This window comes from Rhinoderma darwinii, chromosome 4 (genome assembly GCF_050947455.1).
Source record: "Rhinoderma darwinii isolate aRhiDar2 chromosome 4, aRhiDar2.hap1, whole genome shotgun sequence".
Classification (NCBI taxonomy): Eukaryota; Metazoa; Chordata; class Amphibia; order Anura; family Rhinodermatidae; genus Rhinoderma; species Rhinoderma darwinii.
In genome coordinates, this window is record NC_134690.1 from 5,454,242 (window position 1) to 5,475,188 (window position 20,947).

The 20,947-nt window shown below is 46.7% G+C and overlaps 1 protein-coding gene across 5 annotated transcripts in view; it reads right to left on the minus strand.

Moving 5' to 3' along the window:
• MAPRE3 (microtubule associated protein RP/EB family member 3) overlaps positions 1-20,947 on the minus strand; it is a 159,420-nt gene that overhangs the window by 123,370 nt on the left and 15,103 nt on the right. Inside the window, exons 1-2 of one of the 5 annotated variants that reach the window (XM_075860773.1) lie at positions 15,445-15,740; positions 7,751-7,804 (exon numbers count right to left, since the gene is read on the minus strand). The exons of 1 other annotated variant lie outside the window; for it this stretch is intronic. The gene's annotated coding sequence lies outside the window, so the exon portion shown is untranslated. Of the gene's footprint in view, positions 1-7,750; positions 7,805-12,896; positions 12,922-13,084; positions 13,157-15,444; positions 15,741-20,947 lie in introns of those variants that run through there. 3 more of the 5 variants (XM_075860774.1, XM_075860776.1, XM_075860772.1) reach the window with 3 other exon arrangements.

The window sequence follows — 20,947 nt, forward strand, 5'->3', positions numbered from 1 at the left end:
GAACAATAGATTGTAATCACCTGTCCTACAGTCAGCCCCTCCACCAGCCTCACATGGCTGATAACAGAGAACAATAGATTGTATTCTCCTGTCCTACAGTCATCCTCCCCCAGCCTGACATGTGTGATAACAGAGAACAATAGATTGTATTCACCTGTCCTAGTCATCCCCCCCCCAGCCTGACATGTCTGATAACAGAGAACAAGATTGTATTCACCTGTCCTACAGTCATCCTCACCCAGCCTGACATGTCTGATAACAGAGAACAATAGATTGTATTCACCTGTCCTACAGTCATCCTCCTCCAGCCTGACATGTCTGATAACAGAGAACAATATATTGTATTCACCTGTCCTACAGTCATCCTCTCCCCAGCCTGACATGTCTGATAACAGAGAACAATAGATTGTATTCACCTGTCCTACAGTCATCCTCCCCCCAGCCTGACATGTCAGATAACAGAGAACAATAGATTGTATTCACCTGTCCTACAGTCATCCTCTCCCAGCCTGATATGTCTGATAACAGAGAACAATAGATTGTATTCACCTGTCCTACAGTCATCCCCCCAACCTGACATGTCTGATAACAGAAAACAATAGATTGTATTCACATGTCCTACAGTCATCCCCCCAGCCTGACATGTCTGATAACAGAGAACAATAGATTGTATTCACCTGTCCAACAGTCATCCTCTCCCCAGCCTGACATGTCTGATAACAGAGAACAATAGATTGTATTCACCTGTCCTACAGTCATCCTCTCCCAGCCTGACATGGCTGATAACAGAGAACAATAGATTGTATTCACCTGGCCTATAGTCATCCTCTCCCAGCCTGACATGTCTGATAACAGAGAACAATACATTGTATTCACCTGTCCTACAGTCATCCTCCCTCAGCCTGACATGTCTGATAACAGAGAACAATAGATTGTATTCACCTGTCCTACAGTCATCCTCCCCCCAGCCTGACATGTCTGATATCAGAGAACAATAGATTGTATTCACCTGTCCTACAGTCATCCTCCCCCCAGCCTGACATGTCTGATAACAGAGAACAATAGATTGTATTCACCTGTCCAACCGTCATCCTCTCCCCAGCCTGACATGGCTGATAACAGAGAACAATAGATTGTATTCACCTGGCCTATAGTCATCCTCTCCCAGTCTGACATGTCTGATAACAGAGAACAATAGATTGTATTCACCTGTCCTACAGTCATCCTCTCCCCAGCCTGACATGTCTGATAACAGAGAACAATAGATTGTATTCACCTGTCCTACAGTCATCTTCCCCCCAGCCTGACATGTCTGATAACAGAGAACAATAGATTATATTCAACTGTCCTACAGTCATCCTCCCCAGCCTGACAGGTCTGATAACAGAGAACAATAGATTGTATTCACCTGTCCTACAGTCATCCTCTCCCACCCTGACATGTCTAATAACAGAGAATAGATTGTATTCACCTGTCCTACAGTCATCCTCCCCCCAGCCTGACATGTCTGATAACAGAGAACAATAGATTGTATTCACCTGTCCTACAGTCATCCTCCCCCAGCCTGACATGTCTGATAACAGAGAACAATAGATTGTATTCACCTGGCCTACAGTCATCTTCCCCCCAGCCTGACATGTCTGATAACAGAGAATAATAGATTGTATTCACCTGTCCTACAGTCATCCTCTCCCAGCCTGACATGTCTGATAACAGAGAACAATAGATTGTATTCACCTCTCCTACAGTCATCTTCCCCCCAGCCTGACATATCTGATAACAGAGAACACAAGATTGTATTCACCTGTCCTACAGTCATCCTCCTCAGCCTGACATGTCGGATAACAGGGAACAATAGATTGTATTCACCTGGCCTACAGTCATCCTCCTCAGCCTGACATGTCTGATAACAGAGAACAATAGATTGTATTCACCTGTCCTACAGTCATCCTCCCCCCAGCCTGACATGTCTGATAACAGAGAACAATAGATTGTATTCACCTGTCCTACAATCATCCTCCCCCCAGCCTGACATGTCTGATAACAGAGAACAATAGATTGTATTCACCTGTCCTACAGTCATCATCTCCCAGCCTGACATGTCTGATAACAGAGAACAATAGATTGTATTCACCTGTCCTACAGTAATCTTCCCCCCAGCCTGACATGTCTGATAACAGAGAATAATAGATTGTATTCACCTGTCCTACAGTCATCCTCTCCCAGCCTGACATGTCTGATAACAGAGAACAATAGATTGTATTCACCTCTCCTACAGTCATCTTCCCCCCAGCCTGACATGTCTGATAACAGAGAACACAAGATTGTATTCACCTGTCCTACAGTCATCCTCCTCAGCCTGACATGTCAGATAACAGGGAACAATATATTGTATTCACCTGTCCTACAATCATCCTCCCCCCAGCCTGACATGTCTGATAACAGAGAACAATAGATTGTATTCACCTGTCCTACAGTCATCATCTCCCAGCCTGACATGTCTAATAACAGAGAACAATAGATTGTAATCACCTGTCCCACAGTCAGCCCCTCCACCAGCCTCACATGGCTGATAACAGAGAACAATAGATTGTATTCTCCTGTCCTACAGTCATCCTCCCCCAGCCTGACATGTCTGATAACAGAGAACAAGATTGTATTCACCTGTCCTACAGTCATCCTCACCCAGCCTGACATGTCTGATAACAGAGAACAATAGATTGTATTCACCTGTCCTACAGTCATCCTCCTCCAGCCTGACATGTCTGATAACAGAGAACAATATATTGTATTCACCTGTCCTACAGTCATCCTCTCCCAGCCTGACATGGCTGATAACAGAGAACAATACATTGTATTCACCTGTCCTACAGTCATCCTCCCCCAGCCTGACATGTCTGATAACAGAGAACAATACATTGTATTCACCTGTCCTACAGTCATCCTCCCCCCAGCCTGACATGTCTGATAACAGAGAACAATAGATTGTATTCACCTGTCCTACAGTCATCCTCCCCCCAGTCTGACATGTCTGATAAAAGAGAGCAATAGATTGTATTCACCTGCCCTACAGTCATCCTCTCCCAGCCTGAGATGTCTGATAACAGAGAACAATAGATTGTATTCACCTGTCCTACAGTCATCCTCCCCCAGCCTGGCATGTCTGATAACAGAGAACAATAGATTGTATTCACCTGTCCTACAGTCATCCTCTCCCAGCCTGACATGTCTGATAACAGAGAACAATAGATTGTATTCACCTGTCCTACAGATCCTCTCCCCAGCCTGACGTGTCTGATAACAGAGAACAATAGATTGTATTCACCTGTCCTACAGTCATCCTCTCCCCAGTCTGACATGTCTGATAACAGAGAATAGATTGTATTCACCTGTCCTACAGTCATCCTCCCCCAGCCTGACATGTCTGATAACAGAGAACAATAGATTGTATTCACCTGGCCTACAGTCATCCTCTCCCAGCCTGATATGTCTGATAACAGAGAACAATAGATTGTATTCACCTGTCCTACAGTCATCCTCCCCCAGCCTGACATGTCTGATAACAGAGAACAATAGATTGTATTCACCTGTCCTACAGTCATCCTCCCCCAGCCTGACATGTCTGATAACAGAGAACAATAGATTGTATTCAACTGTCCTACAGTCATCTTCCCCCCAGCCTGACATGTCTGATAACAGAGAACAATAGATTGTAATCACCTGTCCTACAGTCATCCCCCCCAGCCTGACATGTCTGATAACAGAGAACACAAGATTGTATTCACCTGTCCTACAGTCATCCTCCTCAGCCTGACATGTCGGATAACAGGGAACAATATATTGTATTCACCTGTCCTACAATCATCCTCCCCCCAGCCTGACATGTCTGATAACAGAGAACAATAGATTGTATTCACCTGTCCTACAGTCATCATCTCCCAGCCTGACATGTCTAATAACAGAGAACAATAGATTGTAATCACCTGTCCTACAGTCAGCCCCTCCACCAGCCTCACATGGCTGATAACAGAGAACAATAGATTGTATTCTCCTGTCCTACAGTCATCCTCCCCCAGCCTGACATGTGTGATAACAGAGAACAATAGATTGTATTCACCTGTCCTAGTCATCCCCCCCCCAGCCTGACATGTCTGATAACAGAGAACAAGATTGTATTCACCTGTCCTACAGTCATCCTCACCCAGCCTGACATGTCTGATAACAGAGAACAATAGATTGTATTCACCTGTCCTACAGTCATCCTCCTCCAGCCTGACATGTCTGATAACAGAGAACAATATATTGTATTCACCTGTCCTACAGTCATCCTCTCCCAGCCTGACATGGCTGATAACAGAGAATACATTGTATTCACCTGTCCTACAGTCATCCTCCCCCCAGCCTGACATGTCTGATAACAGAGAACAATAAATTGTATTCACCTGTCCTACAGTCATCCTCCCCCCAGCCTGACATGTCTGATAACAGAGAACAATAGATTGTATTCACCTGTCCTACAGTCATCCTCCCCCCAGTCTGACATGTCTGATAAAAGAGAGCAATAGATTGTATTCACCTGCCCTACAGTCATCCTCTCCCAGCCTGAGATGTCTGATAACAGAGAACAATAGATTGTATTCACCTGTCCTACAGTCATCCTCCCCCAGCCTGGCATGTCTGATAACAGAGAACAATAGATTGTATTCACCTGTCCTACAGTCATCCTCTCCCAGCCTGACATGTCTGATAACAGAGAACAATAGATTGTATTCACCTGTCCTACAGATCCTCTCCCCAGCCTGACGTGTCTGATAACAGAGAACAATAGATTGTATTCACCTGTCCTACAGTCATCCTCTCCCCAGTCTGACATGTCTGATAACAGAGAATAGATTGTATTCACCTGTCCTACAGTCATCCTCCCCCAGCCTGACATGTCTGATAACAGAGAACAATAGATTGTATTCACCTGGCCTACAGTCATCCTCTCCCAGCCTGATATGTCTGATAACAGAGAACAATAGATTGTATTCACCTGTCCTACAGTCATCCTCCCCCAGCCTGACATGTCTGATAACAGAGAACAATAGATTGTATTCACCTGTCCTACAGTCATCCTCCCCCAGCCTGACATGTCTGATAACAGAGAATAATAGATTGTATTCACCTGTCCTACAGTCATCCTCTCCCAGCCTGATATGTCTGATAACAGAGAACAATAGATTGTATTCACCTGTCCTACAGTCATCCTCCCCCAGCCTGACATGTCTGATATCAGAGAACAATAGATTGTATTCACCTGTCCTACAGTCATCCTCCCCCAGCCTGACATGTCTGATATCAGAGAACAATAGATTGTATTCACCTGTCCTACAGTCATCCTCTCCCAGCCTGACATGTCTGATAACAGAGAATAATAGATTGTATTCACCTGTCCTACAGTCATCCTCTCCCAGCCTGACATGTCTGATAACAGAGAACAATAAATTGTATTCACCTGTCCTACAGATCCTCTCCCCAGCCTGACGTGTCTAATAACAGAGAACAATAGATTGTATTCACCTGTCCTACAGTCATCCTCTCCCCAGTCTGACATGTCTGATAACAGAGAATAATAGATTGTATTCACCTGTCCTACAGTCATCCTCCCCCAGCCTGACATGTCTGATAACAGAGAACAATAGATTGTGTTCACCTGTCCTACAGTTATCCTCCCCCAGCCTGACATGTCTGATAACAGAGAACAATAGATTGTATTCACCTGGCCTACAGTCATCCTCTCCCAGCCTGATATGTCTGATAACAGAGAACAATAGATTGTATTCACCTGTCCTACAGTCATCCTCTCCCCAGCCTGACATGTCTGATAACAGAGAACAATAGATTGTATTCACCTGTCCTACAGTCATCCTCCCCCAGCCTGACATGTCTGATAACAGAGAACAATAGATTGTATTCACCTGGCCTACAGTCATCCTCTCCCAGCCTGATATGTCTGATAACAGAGAACAATAGATTGTATTCACCTGGCCTACAGTCATCCTCCCCCAGCCTGACATGTCTGATAACAGAGAACAATAGATTGTATTCACCTGGCCTACAGTCATCCTCTCCCAGCCTGATATGTCTGATAACAGAGAACAATAGATTGTATTCACCTGGCCTACAGTCATCCTCTCCTCAGCCTGACATGTCTGATAACAGAGAATAATAGATTGTATTCACCTGGCCTACAGTCATCCTCTCCCAGCCTGACATGTCTGATAACAATAGATTGACGGACACATTATGAGGTGAGCTCCAGCAGATTACAGACTGCACTGCAAAGTCATCATGGGACTGCCCTTATCTGTGGAGTCGGCCTTCAGCATAAAGAAAACAAATTTTTTACCAACATTTTATTTCTAAAATCCACACAGACGAATGTCAAGAGATTAAATGGAAACATTCACATAAATGAAAACACAATAGTGCCATCTGGTGAATAAATATTAATAAAATTAAGTATAGAACAGTGCCATCTAGTGGATAAATAATCGCAAGATAACAGTCTCATTTAGTGAATAAATAATCTCAATGGAATACTGCCATCTAGTGGATAAAAAAATCACAAGATAACAGTGCCATCTAGTGAATAAATAATCGCAATAAAATACTGCCATCTAGTGAATAAATAATCGCAATAGAATACTGCCATCTAGTGGATAAATAATGACAATAGAACAGTGCCATCTAGTGGATAAATAATGACAATAGAACACTGCCATCTAGTGGATAAATAATCAAAATGGAATACTGCCATCTAGTGGATACCTAATCACAATAGAACAGTGCCATCTAGTAGATAAATAATGACCATAGAACACTGCCATCTAGTGGTTACCTAATCACAATAGAACAGTGCCATCTAGTGGATAAATAATGACAATAGAACACTGCCATCTAGTGGATACCTAATCACAATAGAACAGTGCCATCTAGTGGATAAATAATGACAATAGGACAGTGGCATCTAGTGGCTAAATAATGACAATAGAATAGTGCCATCTAGTGGACAAATAATGACAATAGGACAGTGCCATCTAGTAGATAAATAATCACAATAGAATACTGCCATCTAGTGGATAAATAATGACAATAGAATACTGCCATCTAGTGGATAAATAATGACAATCGAACAGTGCTATCTAGTGGATAAATAATCACAGTAGAACACTGCCATCTAGTGGATAAATAATCACAGTAGAACACTGCCATCTAGTGGATAAATAATCACAGTAGAACACTGCCATCTAGTGGATAAATAATCACAGTAGAACAGTGCCAGCTAGTGGATAAATAATCACAGTAGAACACTGCCATCTAGTGGATAAATAATCACAGTAGAACAGTGCCAGCTAGTGGATAAATAATCACAGTAGAACACTGCCATCTAGTGGATAAATAATCACAGTATAACACTGCTAGCTAGTGGATAAATAATCACAGTAGAACAGTGCCATCTAGTGGATAAATAATCACAGTAGAACACTGCCATCTAGTGGATAAATAATCACAGTAGAACACTGCCATCTAGTGGATAAATAATCACAGTAGAACACTGCCAGCTAGTGGATAAATAATCACAGTAGAACACTGCCATCTAGTGGATAAATAATCACAATAGAACACTGCCATCTAGTGGATAAATAATCACAGTAGAACACTGCCATCTATGCATGAGTCACTATCATCACAGGAAGTCTCTTACCTTTCTGCATATAGATATCTCTAGTAACCGGACAGATCAGCGCAGCAGAGGTCCCTGCAGAGAGAACAGAGTCACTATGAGAAGAACATCCTGATCTACCCCCCAAGTAACATGCAGCAAGTAACTAGAATACACCCAATAACCCACATCCGTGGCTCCTCCTTCCATGTGAAATGGGAGGAGCTTACCTAAACAGAGAGGGTAAGTGACCGTTTTGCGCTGTATTTACCACGGAGGTTGGGTTTGTCCATGATTCTGAACACATTGCTGCTTTCTTACAAATACAGCGCCACACCTGTCCACAGGTTGTGTGTGGTATTGCAGCTCAGCCATATTCCCTGAGATGTAATACCAGACACAACTAATCCTGGACAACCCCTTTAATGCTCCTTTAAGGATTCAGACCCTGGAGCTGAGGCTTTTAGGTAGAACACAGTGCAGCTCACGGTCCCTGGACGGGCGGGATCCCGCTGTCAGCGAGTTCATACAAGATCCTGATTCTGGGGGAGGATAATTGGGAAATCCCATAAAACATCCGTCATGTCGCTGTATACACCTGTATATCCGCTGCACTGTATACATTGCTCCCGCCAACCAGGTTATAGGTTTCTCCTTTCACTCCATGTTTCATTCTCCGCATCTTAAAGTGACACTCCACCCCCATTTCCCTCGAGTCTATAAGCACCAGTATCTCGTAATCTTCCCATTACCCATTCTCCGTGTCTATCAGTAGGTGCAGTGCAGGGAAATAAAAATCGTCTGGTGTTAGAAACCGTCAACATGTTGCTATTGATGGATCTGATATTTCGGTTATAACTTTCTCTGGTGGTACTAGCACTTTACACAAGACTTAATTAGAATAAAAATAAAGCCTGCTTGCTGATGGTTTCCAGGTAGCAACAGATATATTCTACACTGCAAAGAGATAACAATTATCGTAAAATGAATGTCCATCTGATCCACAGTTTGTGCGATTACATTTTATAACATTTATAGAAGTCGGTTTTCTGATACAGAGCTCCAAATCCCCTGCATACACATAGAGGTAAATACTAAAATTCTGTCTGCCTGAAGCCGCCACTAGGGGGAGCTCACTGAAGACCAGTTAATTATTATGTATAATCAGTATGCAGTGAGCTCCCTCTGGTGGTGAATGCAGGTAGTCAGAATGATCATGTAACTCCGTCAATGCAGGGGATTTGGAGCTCTGTATCACATAATAAGTGAACATTCTGCTGCTACACAACTTGTATACTGTACTGTAGGTTGTGGACGTGCATATGTACCTTTCTTAACCAAAATATCAGGAGAGACAAATGTGGACAACACCTTTAGAGGGGTATTCCGGGACTATAATATATATACCACATATGCCATCGAGACTGTAAGCTATCAATATCTGATCAGTCTGACTCCCAGCACCCCGTCGAACAGCTGCATGAAGTGGCCGCAGTGCCCCTTCATGGCATACCAGGCACAGCGCCGTACATTTGGTTGTGGCTGTACATGGTACTACAATTCACAAAGCTCAGTCCCATTTAAGTGAATGAGACTAAACTGTAGTACCAGGCACAGCCACAACCAAATGTACAGCGCTGTGCCTGGTATGCCATGAAGGGGATGTGGTGCTAGCTAGTGCCAGGGGTCGGACCCCCACTAATCAGATATTCCAGGATAGGAGAAGGATAGGCCATACATTTTAAAGTATTTTCTCAGATAGACGATCAGTCTTCTTAAGCAGTGCTCTGCATCAATCCCGCCAGGAGGAGTGAAGGTATGGGACAAGTTCTGTCCCAGTCCCCGATGGGCACTGTTAGTAACGGCTTCAGTAGGCACAATGGCGCAGGCTAGCTCAGTGTTATAAGGACATCTGCCCCTGCTTTATACAAAAAAGGTCAGACGAGGACACATGGGCCCAGCAACCCCTGTAACACTATCTCATACTTAATAACTCTCCCAGAATGTCCAGAAGAGTCGGAAACAGGTGACATCTCCCGGAACACCAGAAGAGCCAGGAAAAGGGGAGATCTCCTGGACCACCAGAAGAGCCGGGAAAAGGGGAGATCTCCTGGACCACCAGAAGAGCCGGGAAAAGGCGAGATCTCCTGGACCGTTAGAAGAGTCGGAAAAAGGGGAGATCTCCAGGATCACCAGAAGAGCCTGGAAAAATTGGATATCTCTCGGACCACCAAAAGAACCGGGAAAAGGGAAGATCTCCTGAACCACCAGAACAGTCAGGAAAAGGGAAGGTCACCCGGATCACCAGAAGAGCTGGAAAAGGCGAGATCTCCCAGACCACCAGAGGAGTTGAAAAACTGGGATATCTCCCGGACCACCAAAGGAACCGGGAAAAGGGAAGATCTCCGAGACCACCAGAAGAGTCGGAAAAATGGGATATCACCTGAACCACCTAAAGAACCGGGAAAAGAGAAGATCACGCGGATCACCAGAAAAGCCAGAAAAAGGCGAGATCTCCTGAACTACCAGAAGATCCGGGAAAAGGGAAGATCTCCTGAATCACCAGAACAGCCGGGAAAAGGGAAGATCACCCGGATCACCAGAAGAGCTGGAAAAGGCGATATCTCCCAGACCACCAGAGTTGAAAAAATGGGATATCTCCCGGACCACCAAAGGACCCGGGAAAAGGGAAGATCTCCCAGACCACCAGAACAGTCAGAAAAATGGGATATCTCCTGAACCACCAAAAGAACCGGGATAGAGAAGATCACCCGGATCACCAGAAAAAGAAAGAAAAAGGCGAGATCTCCTGAACTACCAGAAGAGCCGGTAAAAGGGAAGATCTCCCGGACTACCAGAAGAGCCGCGAAAAGGGGAGATCACTCGGATCACCAGAAGACCCGGAAAAAGGGGAGATCTCCTGAACTACCAGAAGAGCTGGGAAAAGGGAAGGTCTCCGGGACCACCAGAAGGGCTGGAGAAAGGTGTGATCTCCCGGACCACCAGAAGAGTTGGAAAAATGGGAGATTTCCCGGACCACCAGAAGAGTTGGAAAAATGGGATATCTCCAGGACCACCAAAAGAACCGGGAAAAGGTAAGATCTCCCGGACCACCAGAAAAGTCGGAAAAATTAGATATCTCCAGGACCACCAAATGAACCGGGAAAATGGAAGATATCCCAGACCTCCAACAGTCGGAAAACGGGGAGATATTCTGAACCACCAGAAAAGCCGGGAAAAGGGGAGATCACCCAGATCACCAGAAGAGCCCAAAAAAAGATGAGCTCCTGAACTACCAGAAGAGTCGGGAAAAGGGAAGAACTCTCGGACCGAAGAAGAGCTAGAAAAAAGCGAGATCTCCCGGACCACCAGAAGAGTTAGAAAAATGGGATATCTCCTGGACCACCAAAAGAACTGGAAAAAGGGAAGATCTCCCGGACCACCAGAAGAGCTGGAAAAAAGGGAGATCTTCTAGACCACCAGAACACCTGGCAAATCTACCGTACACGCGTCCTTACAAAATATTCACCTCTCCCTGCTCCCGCAATGAGGAGGACTGAAGGAACAGGGGCAGAGGAGTATCTACTGGTCTGAGGACTGTATTTAAGGGTCTGATTTGGGGTCTATTTAATTAGATGGTCTGGGGTCTGCATTTATTTAGGGGGTCTGGACTGGGGTCTCTTCATTTAGATGGTGTGGAATTTGTATTTGTTTGGGGGTCTGGTCAGGAGTCTATATATGTTTAGGGGTCTTGTCAGAAGAGGATGAGTCAATAATGTAGGGACTTCTCGGATATTCAGGGGTGTCAGACAGGGGTTAACGCTTGTTTTTTTTCTTTCTGGCGACTTTACAGAAACTCGTGTGGGGAATTTTACACATAAACGCAGCGTTAAAGCCGGGAGACAACCCCACAGGGGACGATTACATGGAAACTCGAAACTACAACAACAAAGACGAACAGAGTGCTGGGGCCGACTATGAAGTGCGAGATAGATAGATAGATAGATAGATAGATAGATAGATAGATAGATAGATAGATAGATAGATAGATAGATAGATAGATAGATAGATAGATAGATAGATAGATAGATAGATAGATAGATAGATAGATAGATAGATATGAGAGAGATAGATAGATAGGAGATAGATAGATATGAGATAGATATGAGATAGATAGATAGATAGATAGATAGATAGATAGATAGATAGATAGATAGATAGATAGATAGATAGATAGATAGATAGATAGATAGATAGATAGATAGATAGGAGATAGATAGATAGATAGATAGATATGAGATAGATGGATAGATAGATAGATAGATAGATAGATAGATAGATAGATAGATAGATAGATAGATAGATAGATAGATAGATAGATAGATAGATAGATAGATAGATAGATATGACATAGATAGATAGATAGATAGATAGATAGATAGATAGATAGATAGATAGATAGATAGATAGATAGATAGATAGATAGATACTGCGTTGTGTTTATGTCACCGGATATAATTCACTGTATCACTATGTACACACAGAGATAACAATAACATACTCCCCCATCTCCCGTCCTACCTGCAGCACCTACGATCACATTCCAACACAGCCGGGGTCACCTAACAAGTCACACTAAGTAAATGTTTAACTGTATCTACTCTTACAATCAGCCTCCGATGAATAACGCCGCCGTGGCTGTCAGGGGGATGGAGATCACAGTCATAATGATCGACGCTGCTATTATTCTTCTGATCAGCGCGAAGCGAGTTCAAATTAACCGTAAACGCAGCGATGAGCTGCAGCAGTGTGAATAACGTCATCCTCCCCCTCGTCACATCTATAAGTCACACGGTAATGAGCAAATCATTTACATGAAGATCAGTCAGAGGGACAAAATGATAAGCCCCGCCTCTCGGTACACTCTATTGGGGAGTAGGAGGAGCCAACAAGATCCACATGTCTAACCACTGATTGTACCAATTAAAATGTAAGCCAATAGGCCACGGGCAGGTGGAGCGGAACGACTCGCTTTGGTAGAATCAACCGTTTTGGCACCCAAGACCACGGGTGCTTCTAGCCTTTTTGCTGCATGAGGCAAAAAGAGAAATGGCGCCCCCTCCTGTCTCAAATTGGTGATGGAAAAATCCAAGTATGGACCAAAATGCTGCCCCCCTGAAGCTCTCACCTTGGCTCATAGGTGGCGCGCCTCTGCCGACCCCACAGTGATTAACGTTAACAACTGACATGTGCGGGGGGGGTCGACAGAACATCTTACCCAGCTTTCCACCCTTCACTCTTTAGAGTCCGCACCCCCCCCCCCCCTCTCCTCAGACCGGAGTTTACCCGGCCACATCCGCCTCGAGATATATTCACCGCTCAATGGACGACTTGTCTTATCCAATTTCATTGGCTTTATAAAAAAAATAATCAAAAATGTGCATCGGCCACGTCTCGTAGGTCTCGTGCTTGTCTACAGAGACAGTGTGTCTTCTCGTGAGGAGGCTCCGGAAACTTCAAGGTGCTCTCCATCCAGGGAGATATTTATAGACAGGGAGAGATGAAACGCGTGGTGTAATAGACAAAAGGATACATAATATATACAGCATTACCCAACACAGCAGAGAGGGAACCAGGACAAACCCCCGATCAAGAGACGCAACCGCGTGCGGGGGAGACGGAAAAGTCCTCGGAAATTTTCTAATTCTCTGATATGTGAATTTGACACGAACCCTCTACAGGGGACACATACTGACCGTGAGACACAAGTATCCACAAATCTACCGGAATGTTCCGCGAGCCCTCTGTTTACACATTGTCCTCATTGTCACCGCGCTCTCCTGGCGTCCCCAGCCCTCGGGTCGCTACAAACAAGACTCGGCTCAGCACACACGACAATACACAATGTGTACACAAGCGGCCTCCTGGATGTTACCTCACCCCGCACTGACAGCACTGCATGGGGTGGTGACAGGCACAGCCCCATTATTATATATTACACTCCTTCTACTACACATCTACTGACTTCAATAAAGGGGGTCAGGGAGGAAGTCGAGGTTGTCCATGGAGAGCACCACAACATATGTTTTTATGCAGGAGCCCCTGGCTGGAATGCTATTAAGAGACTCAAAAATGTATTTTGAGTTCCCCTATAAACAGTGCCAGACCGAGGTCCCCTATAAACAATGTCAGACATAATCTCTCTTTAAACAGTGCCACCCAGAAGACCCTATGAACAGTGTCAGGTAGAGGTCCCCTATAAACAGTGACACCCAGAAGACCCTATGAACAGTGTCAGGTAGAGGTCCCCTATAAACAGTGACACCCAGAACTCCTCTTTAAAAAGTGCCACCAAGACGTCCCCTATAAACTAACACCAGAAGACCCCTACAAAGTGTACACCAGAGGTCCCCTATAATTAATGTCAGACAGGATCCTTCCTTATAAAGTGTCACCATGAAGCCCCCTATAAACAGTGCCACCCAGAAGACCCCTATAAACAGTGTCAGTGAGAAGACCCCCTATAAACTGTCACACAGAGGTCCCCTATAATTAATGTCAGACAGGATCCTTCCTTATAAAGTGTCACCATGAAGCCCCCTATAAACAGTGGCACAAAGCAGACCCCTATAAACAGTGTCAGTGAGAAGACCCCCTATAAACTGTCACACAGAGGTCCCCTATAATTAATGTCAGACAGAATCCCTCCTTATAAAGTGCCACCATTAAGCCCCCTATAAACAGTGCCACCCAGAAGACCCCCTATAAACAGTGTCAACCAGAGCTCCCCTATAATTAATTTCAGACAGAATCCTTCCTTATAAAGTGTCAGCAATGAAGCCCCCCTATAAACAGTTCCACCCAGAAGACCCCTATAAACAGTGTCAGTAATAAGACGCCCTATAAACAGTCTCAGTCAGAGGTCCCCTATAATTAATGTCAGACTGAATCCCTCCTTAAAAAGTGCCACCATGTAGCCCCCTAGAAACAGCGCCAGCCAGAAGACCACCAATAAACAGTGTCAGACAGAGGTCCACTATCAATAGTGACAACTAGAGTTCTCCTTGAAAATAGGCAGCCAAAAATCACCTATCCAGACCTCCTCCTTAAAAAGTGCCGCCCAGAAGACCCTATGAAGAGTGTCAGAAAGTGGCCCGCTATAAACAGTGACAGACAGAACCCCTCATTAAACAGTGCCATCCAGAAGACCCCTATAAACAGTGTCAGACAGACTTCATCCATAAACAGTGTCATCACGGAGACCCTATAAACAGTGACAGAAAGAAGCCCTCCTTAAATAGTGTCAAATGACATCCCCTATAAACAGACACGCAGAAGACCCTATAAACAGTGTCAGTTAGAGGTCCTCTATAAACAGTGTTAGACAGAGCTCCCCTATAAACAGTGTCAGTCAGAGCTCCCCTATAATAACTGTCCATCAGAGGTCCCCTATAAACAGTGTCCGTCAGAGCTCCCCTATAAACAGTGTCAACTAGAGTTCTCCTTAAAGAGCACAAATCAAAGATCACGTATAAAAAGTGTCAGACAGAATGCCTCCATAAGCAGTGACAGGAAGACTTCCTCCCTAAACAGTATGACCAAAGTTCCCCCCCTAAACAGTACCAGCAGGAGACCCCCTATAAACATATCAGCCTCAGTCCCTCTATAAATAGTGTCAGTCAGAGCCCCCCTAATATATAATGCAATCCAGTATGAATTAACTCTAACCATCTCACCTCCTGTGTTGCTGCTCTACAAGCAGCTGCTGATCATTTCCTTTTCTGTCCTGATCTCAATCAGCTGATCGCCGGGCAGGATCTGTCAGGGACTGACCACTGAAATCGAGACTATGCTGGAGCTCCAGGACTTCTTTTATTATTGGAGAATCACGGACAGTCCAGGAAACAATGCTTTACTATGTGCTAAACATATCTTATTTCTGTGCTGCGGTCCTTGCGTCCCCATGACAACACTTCATGACCCTGTGCTCTGGTAGCTTCATGTTATTATTGGGACACTGAGCCTCATGGCAACCGATAACATACAAGTGCATTTTTCTAGTTCAGGCAACAAAATGAAGGAAGAGTTCTGATTGGTTACAATGAGACCCAGTGACCGTATGATGGATATGGGATGGATATGGGATGGATATGGGATGGATATGGGATGGATATGGGATGGACCCTCATTTACTACCAAAGTGACCCAAACTAGCGTAAACATATGATCCAAATAACACAAAACATTAAACGCAGATTTATTTAAAACCTCCTGACTACAAGATCACACTTGTAGTCAGATGAGGTGCTTGACAAGTATTTTTTGGGATTCACGGATACCGTGAGATCTCCATCTGCCTGACATACCGCACAGACAGCAATGAAGGGGCAGCAAACCCCGGCAGCAATTCTAGCAGAGCTAGTCCATTTCCAGGGCACCATTGACCCTACCAAAGATCCTCGCCGTGCCCGCCCCTGGGTGACCATACAATTACCTTTTGCTAGAAAGGGGGTCACAAACCCCACGGTTCTCCCCACTGCATAATCGCACAGAGCGGAGAGAGGGTGTGGAGCATGTGCGCTACCAAAGTCTATGGGAGTGACTGAAACAGCCGAGTAGAGTGCTCGGCTGTTTCCATCAGTCCCATAGACCTTGAACAGACGGGCAGGGCGCATGTCCGACCGCTCTTCTGTTTTTGCTCCACGTGTAAACACGAGATATGCTGCAGACGAGACGCAAAATGTATGAGGACGAACAATCGTATTTACCGTAATTCGTCCCCATTACCGACTATTGTGCCACGAAATAGACCTAAAATAAACGGCAATCGACGCGCTACATGATTAATGTGTAAAACCACCCTCAACCAAACAAGGTAAGAAAAAATATCAAATAAACAGAGGCACAGTCAAAAAAAGGAAGGGGCGGATTAAGAGTTAAATGTTTCTGCCGTTTCTTTTTGTGAGAGTAAGAGACACAGGAAGTTACATCACTTCAAAAACTCCGCCCTGCCCTAAAAGAAGGACCGCCCCCGCCTAAATCCATACAATTATATACATTATATTGAGTGTTGGAATAGAGTCACATATGGAAAAATACTCCGCTCATGGGAGGCCACAACTTCAGCCTCCAAATCATCACAGAAATCAGATTTTACTACAAATATTCTAGAAAGATCGTGATGAGAGCAAATCATGTCGTATTCGGGAACCACCTTATCCGCCGCACTCTCGCCATCGCCGTACGGCACCATTATTACTGTGACCTTATTATAGCGGCTCCCCCTCCAGGTCCATCAGTACAGCGGAGGAGTATATAGTATATACCAGTGGTTCCCAACTGGGGTGCACTTGTGGCACTACCTACAAGGGGCTTTGTGGCACTACTTACAAGTGGGCTGTGTGGCACTATCTACAGGGGGCTGTGTGGCCCTACTTACAAGGGGGCTGTGTGGCACTATCTACAGGGGGCTGTGTGGCACTATCTACAGGGGGCTGTGTGGCACTACTTACAAGGGGGATGTTTGGCACTACCTACAAGGGGGCTGTGTGGCACTACCTACAAGGGGGCTGTGTGGCACTACTTACAAGGGGGCTGTGTGGCACTACTTACAAGGGGGCTGTGTGGCACTACCTACAAGGGGGCTGTGTGGCACTACTTACAAGGGGGCTGTGTAGGAAAGAGAGCAAAAACCACGGCGCCACATGGTATAGATCAATAAGATAGGCGGGCAAGGAATGAAAAAACCATGCTCACCATTTAGCCATAGGTAGTTTGCATTAAAGATCCACGGGTGCTGCTGCCAGATCCGAACCGGTTAACACAGGTAACTGCCTGGTAAGGTGAATGGATGGATGAAAAAGTAGGATCTGTGGTGGCGCTGCTGTGTGGAAGGACGAGGAATATACTCGTGAAGTCGGTTCTATATAACGGAATTTTATTGTACAAGGTGGCTACGCGTTTCAACGCCGAACTGGCGTCTTCATCAGGCATGAAAAACAGAAGAAACGGCATCTATATATACACGACTGGACTGGTCTCGATTGGGCCAGTTCAAACATGGTGGTTGACAAAAAAGGATGTTTTAAGTTTTAATCAGATAGTTCTACCATATTACTTTGTATTAACTTTTAACTGCCCCTGGATATGTATCCTATTGTTATTATGTATAGGCACCTTTGAACCTTCACCTGCCTGGTTTTGGCGGTTTTTTTGTCAATCACCATGTCTGAACTGGCCCAATCGAGACCAGTCCAGTCGTGTATATATAGATGCCGTTTCTTCTGTTTTTCATGCCTGATGAAGACGCCAGTTCGGCGTTGAAACGCGTAGCCACCTTGTACAATAAAATTCCGTTATATAGAACCGACTCCACGAGTATATTCCTCGTCCTTCCACACAGCAGCGCCACCACAGATCCTACTTTTTCATCCATCCATTCACCTTACCATGGGGCTGTGTGGCACTACCTACAAGGGGGCTGTGTGGCACTACCTACAAGGGGGCTGTGTGGCACTACCTACCAGGGGGCTGTGTGGCACTACTTACGAGGGTGCTGTGTGGCACTACCTACAAGGGGGCTGTGTGGCACTACCTACAAGGGGGCTGTGTGGCACTACTTACAAGGGGGCTGTCTGGACCTACCTACAAGGGGGCTGTGTGGACCTACCTACAAGGAGGCTGTGTGGCACTACTTACAAGGGGGCTGTGTGGACCTACCTACAAGGGGGCTGTGTGGACCTACCTACAAGGGGGCTGTGTGGCACTACCTACAAGGGGGCTGTGTGGCACTACCTACAAGGGGGCTGTGTGGCACTACCTACAAGGGGGCTGTGTGGCACTACCTACAAGGGGGCTGTGTGGCACTACTTACAAGGGGGCTGTGTGGCACTACTTACAAGGGGGCTGTGTGGACCTACCTACAAGGGGGCTGTGTGGCACTACTTACAAGGGGGATGTTTGGCACTACCTACAAGGGGGCTGTGTGGCACTTCTTACAAGGGGGATGTTTGGCACTACCTACAAGGGGGCTGTGTGGCACTACTTACAAGGAGGCTGTGTGGCACTACTTACAAGGGGGCTGTGTGGCACTACCTACAAGGGGGCTGTGTGGCACTACTTACAAGGGGGCTGTGTGGCACTACCTACAAGGGGGCTGTGTGGCACTACCTACCAGGAGGCTGCGTGGCACTACTTACGAGGGGGCTGTGTGGCACTACCTGCGAGGGGGCTGTGTGGCACTACCTACAAGGGGGCTGTGTGGCACTACCTACAAGGGGGCTGTGTGGCACTACCTACAAGGGGGCTGTGTGGCACTACCTACAAGGGGGCGGTGTAGCACTACCTACCAGGGGGCTGTGTGACACTACTTACGAGGGGGCTGTGTGGCACTACCTACAAGGGGGCTGTGTGGCACTACCTACAAGGGGGCTGTGTGGCACTACCTACCAGGGGGCTGTGTGGCACTACTTACGAGGGGGCTGTGTGGCACTACCTGCAAGGGGGCTGTGTGGCACTACCTACAAGGGGGCTGTGTGGCACTACCTACAAGGGGGCTGTGTGGCACTACCTACAAGGGGGCTGTGTGGCACTACCTACAAGGGGGCTGTGTGGCACTACCTACAAGGGGGCTGTGTGGCACTACCTACCAGGGGGCTGTGTGGAACTACTTACGAGGGGGCTGTGTGGCACTACCTGCAAGGGGGCTGTGTGGCACTACCTACAAGGGGGCTGTGTGGCACTACCTACAAGGGGGCTTTGTGGCACTACCTACAAGGGGGCTGTGTGGCACTACCTACCAGGGGGCTGTGTGGCACTACTTACGAGGGGGCTGTGTGGCACTACCTACAAGGGGGCTGTGTGGCACTACCTACCAGGAGGCTGTGTGGCACTACTTACGAGGGGGCTGTGTGGCACTACCTGCGAGGGGGCTGTGTGGCACTACCTACAAGGGGGCTGTGTGGCACTACCTACAAGGGGGCTGTGTGGCACTACCTACAAGGGGGCTGTGTGGCACTACCTACAAGGGGGCGGTGTAGCACTACCTACCAGGGGGCTGTGTGGCACTACTTACGAGGGGGCTGTGTGGCACTACCTACAAGGGGGCTGTGTGGCACTACCTACAAGGGGGCTGTGTGGCACTACCTACCAGGGGGCTGTGTGGCACTACTTACGAGGGGGCTGTGTGGCACTACCTGCAAGGGGGCTGTGTGGCACTACCTGCAAGGGGGCTGTGTGGTACTACCTACAAGGGGGCTGTGTGGCACTACCTACAAGGGGGCTGTGTGGCACTACCTACAAGGGGGCTGTGTGGCACTACCTACCAGGGGGCTGTGTGGAACTACTTACGAGGGGGCTGTGTGGCACTACCTGCAAGGGGGCTGTGTGGCACTACCTACAAGGGGGCTTCGTGGCACTACCTACAAGGGGGCTTTGTGGCACTACCTACAAGGGGGCTGTGTGGCACTACCTACCAGGGGGCTGTGTGGCACTACTTACGAGGGGGCTGTGTGGCACTACCTACAAGGGGGATGTGTGGCACTACTTACGAGGGGGCTGTGGCACTACTTACGAGGGGGCTGTGTGGCACTACTTACGAGGGGGCTGTGTGGCACTACTTACGAGGGGGCTGTGTGGCACTACTTACGAGGGGGCTGTGTGGCACTACTTACGAGGGGGCTGTGTGGCACTACCTACAAGGGGGCTGTGTGGCACTACCTATAAGGGGGCTGTGTGGCACTACCTACAAGGGGGCTGTGTGGCACTACCTACAAGGGTATGTGGTTGCAGCGGTCCCATCAGGGAAGGTTTCCTGCTGGTCTGATGATGGCCGGGTGATGTGATGAAGGTGTCGCGGTGCAGCCTGGCTTAGATACACCCAGTAATGTGCCCCTGGAGGGTGAAGTGTACGCAGCACGAGACAGTGAGCATTATTAGTTGAGCCGTGAAGCCCCCTCCCCCCGGGGGTCACATATTTTCCTTGTGTTCGCTACATGTTATTAATCCTGATGAGCGCTGGAACAGTTTATTTATTGTCTGGACCTTGTAGAGAGACAAGGACAGAGGCCTCACCCGGGGGGTAAATGTGCCCGTTCATCACATTCCTGGTGCCACAACAGACCCCGGCCACAATCATTCAGGAGATTGCTGACTGTCTTCCCACCTGACCCCGTTCTCATACGCAGCAGGACGTCCCCACCAAATGTCCTGGATTATCAAATATACTGGATTATCAAATAT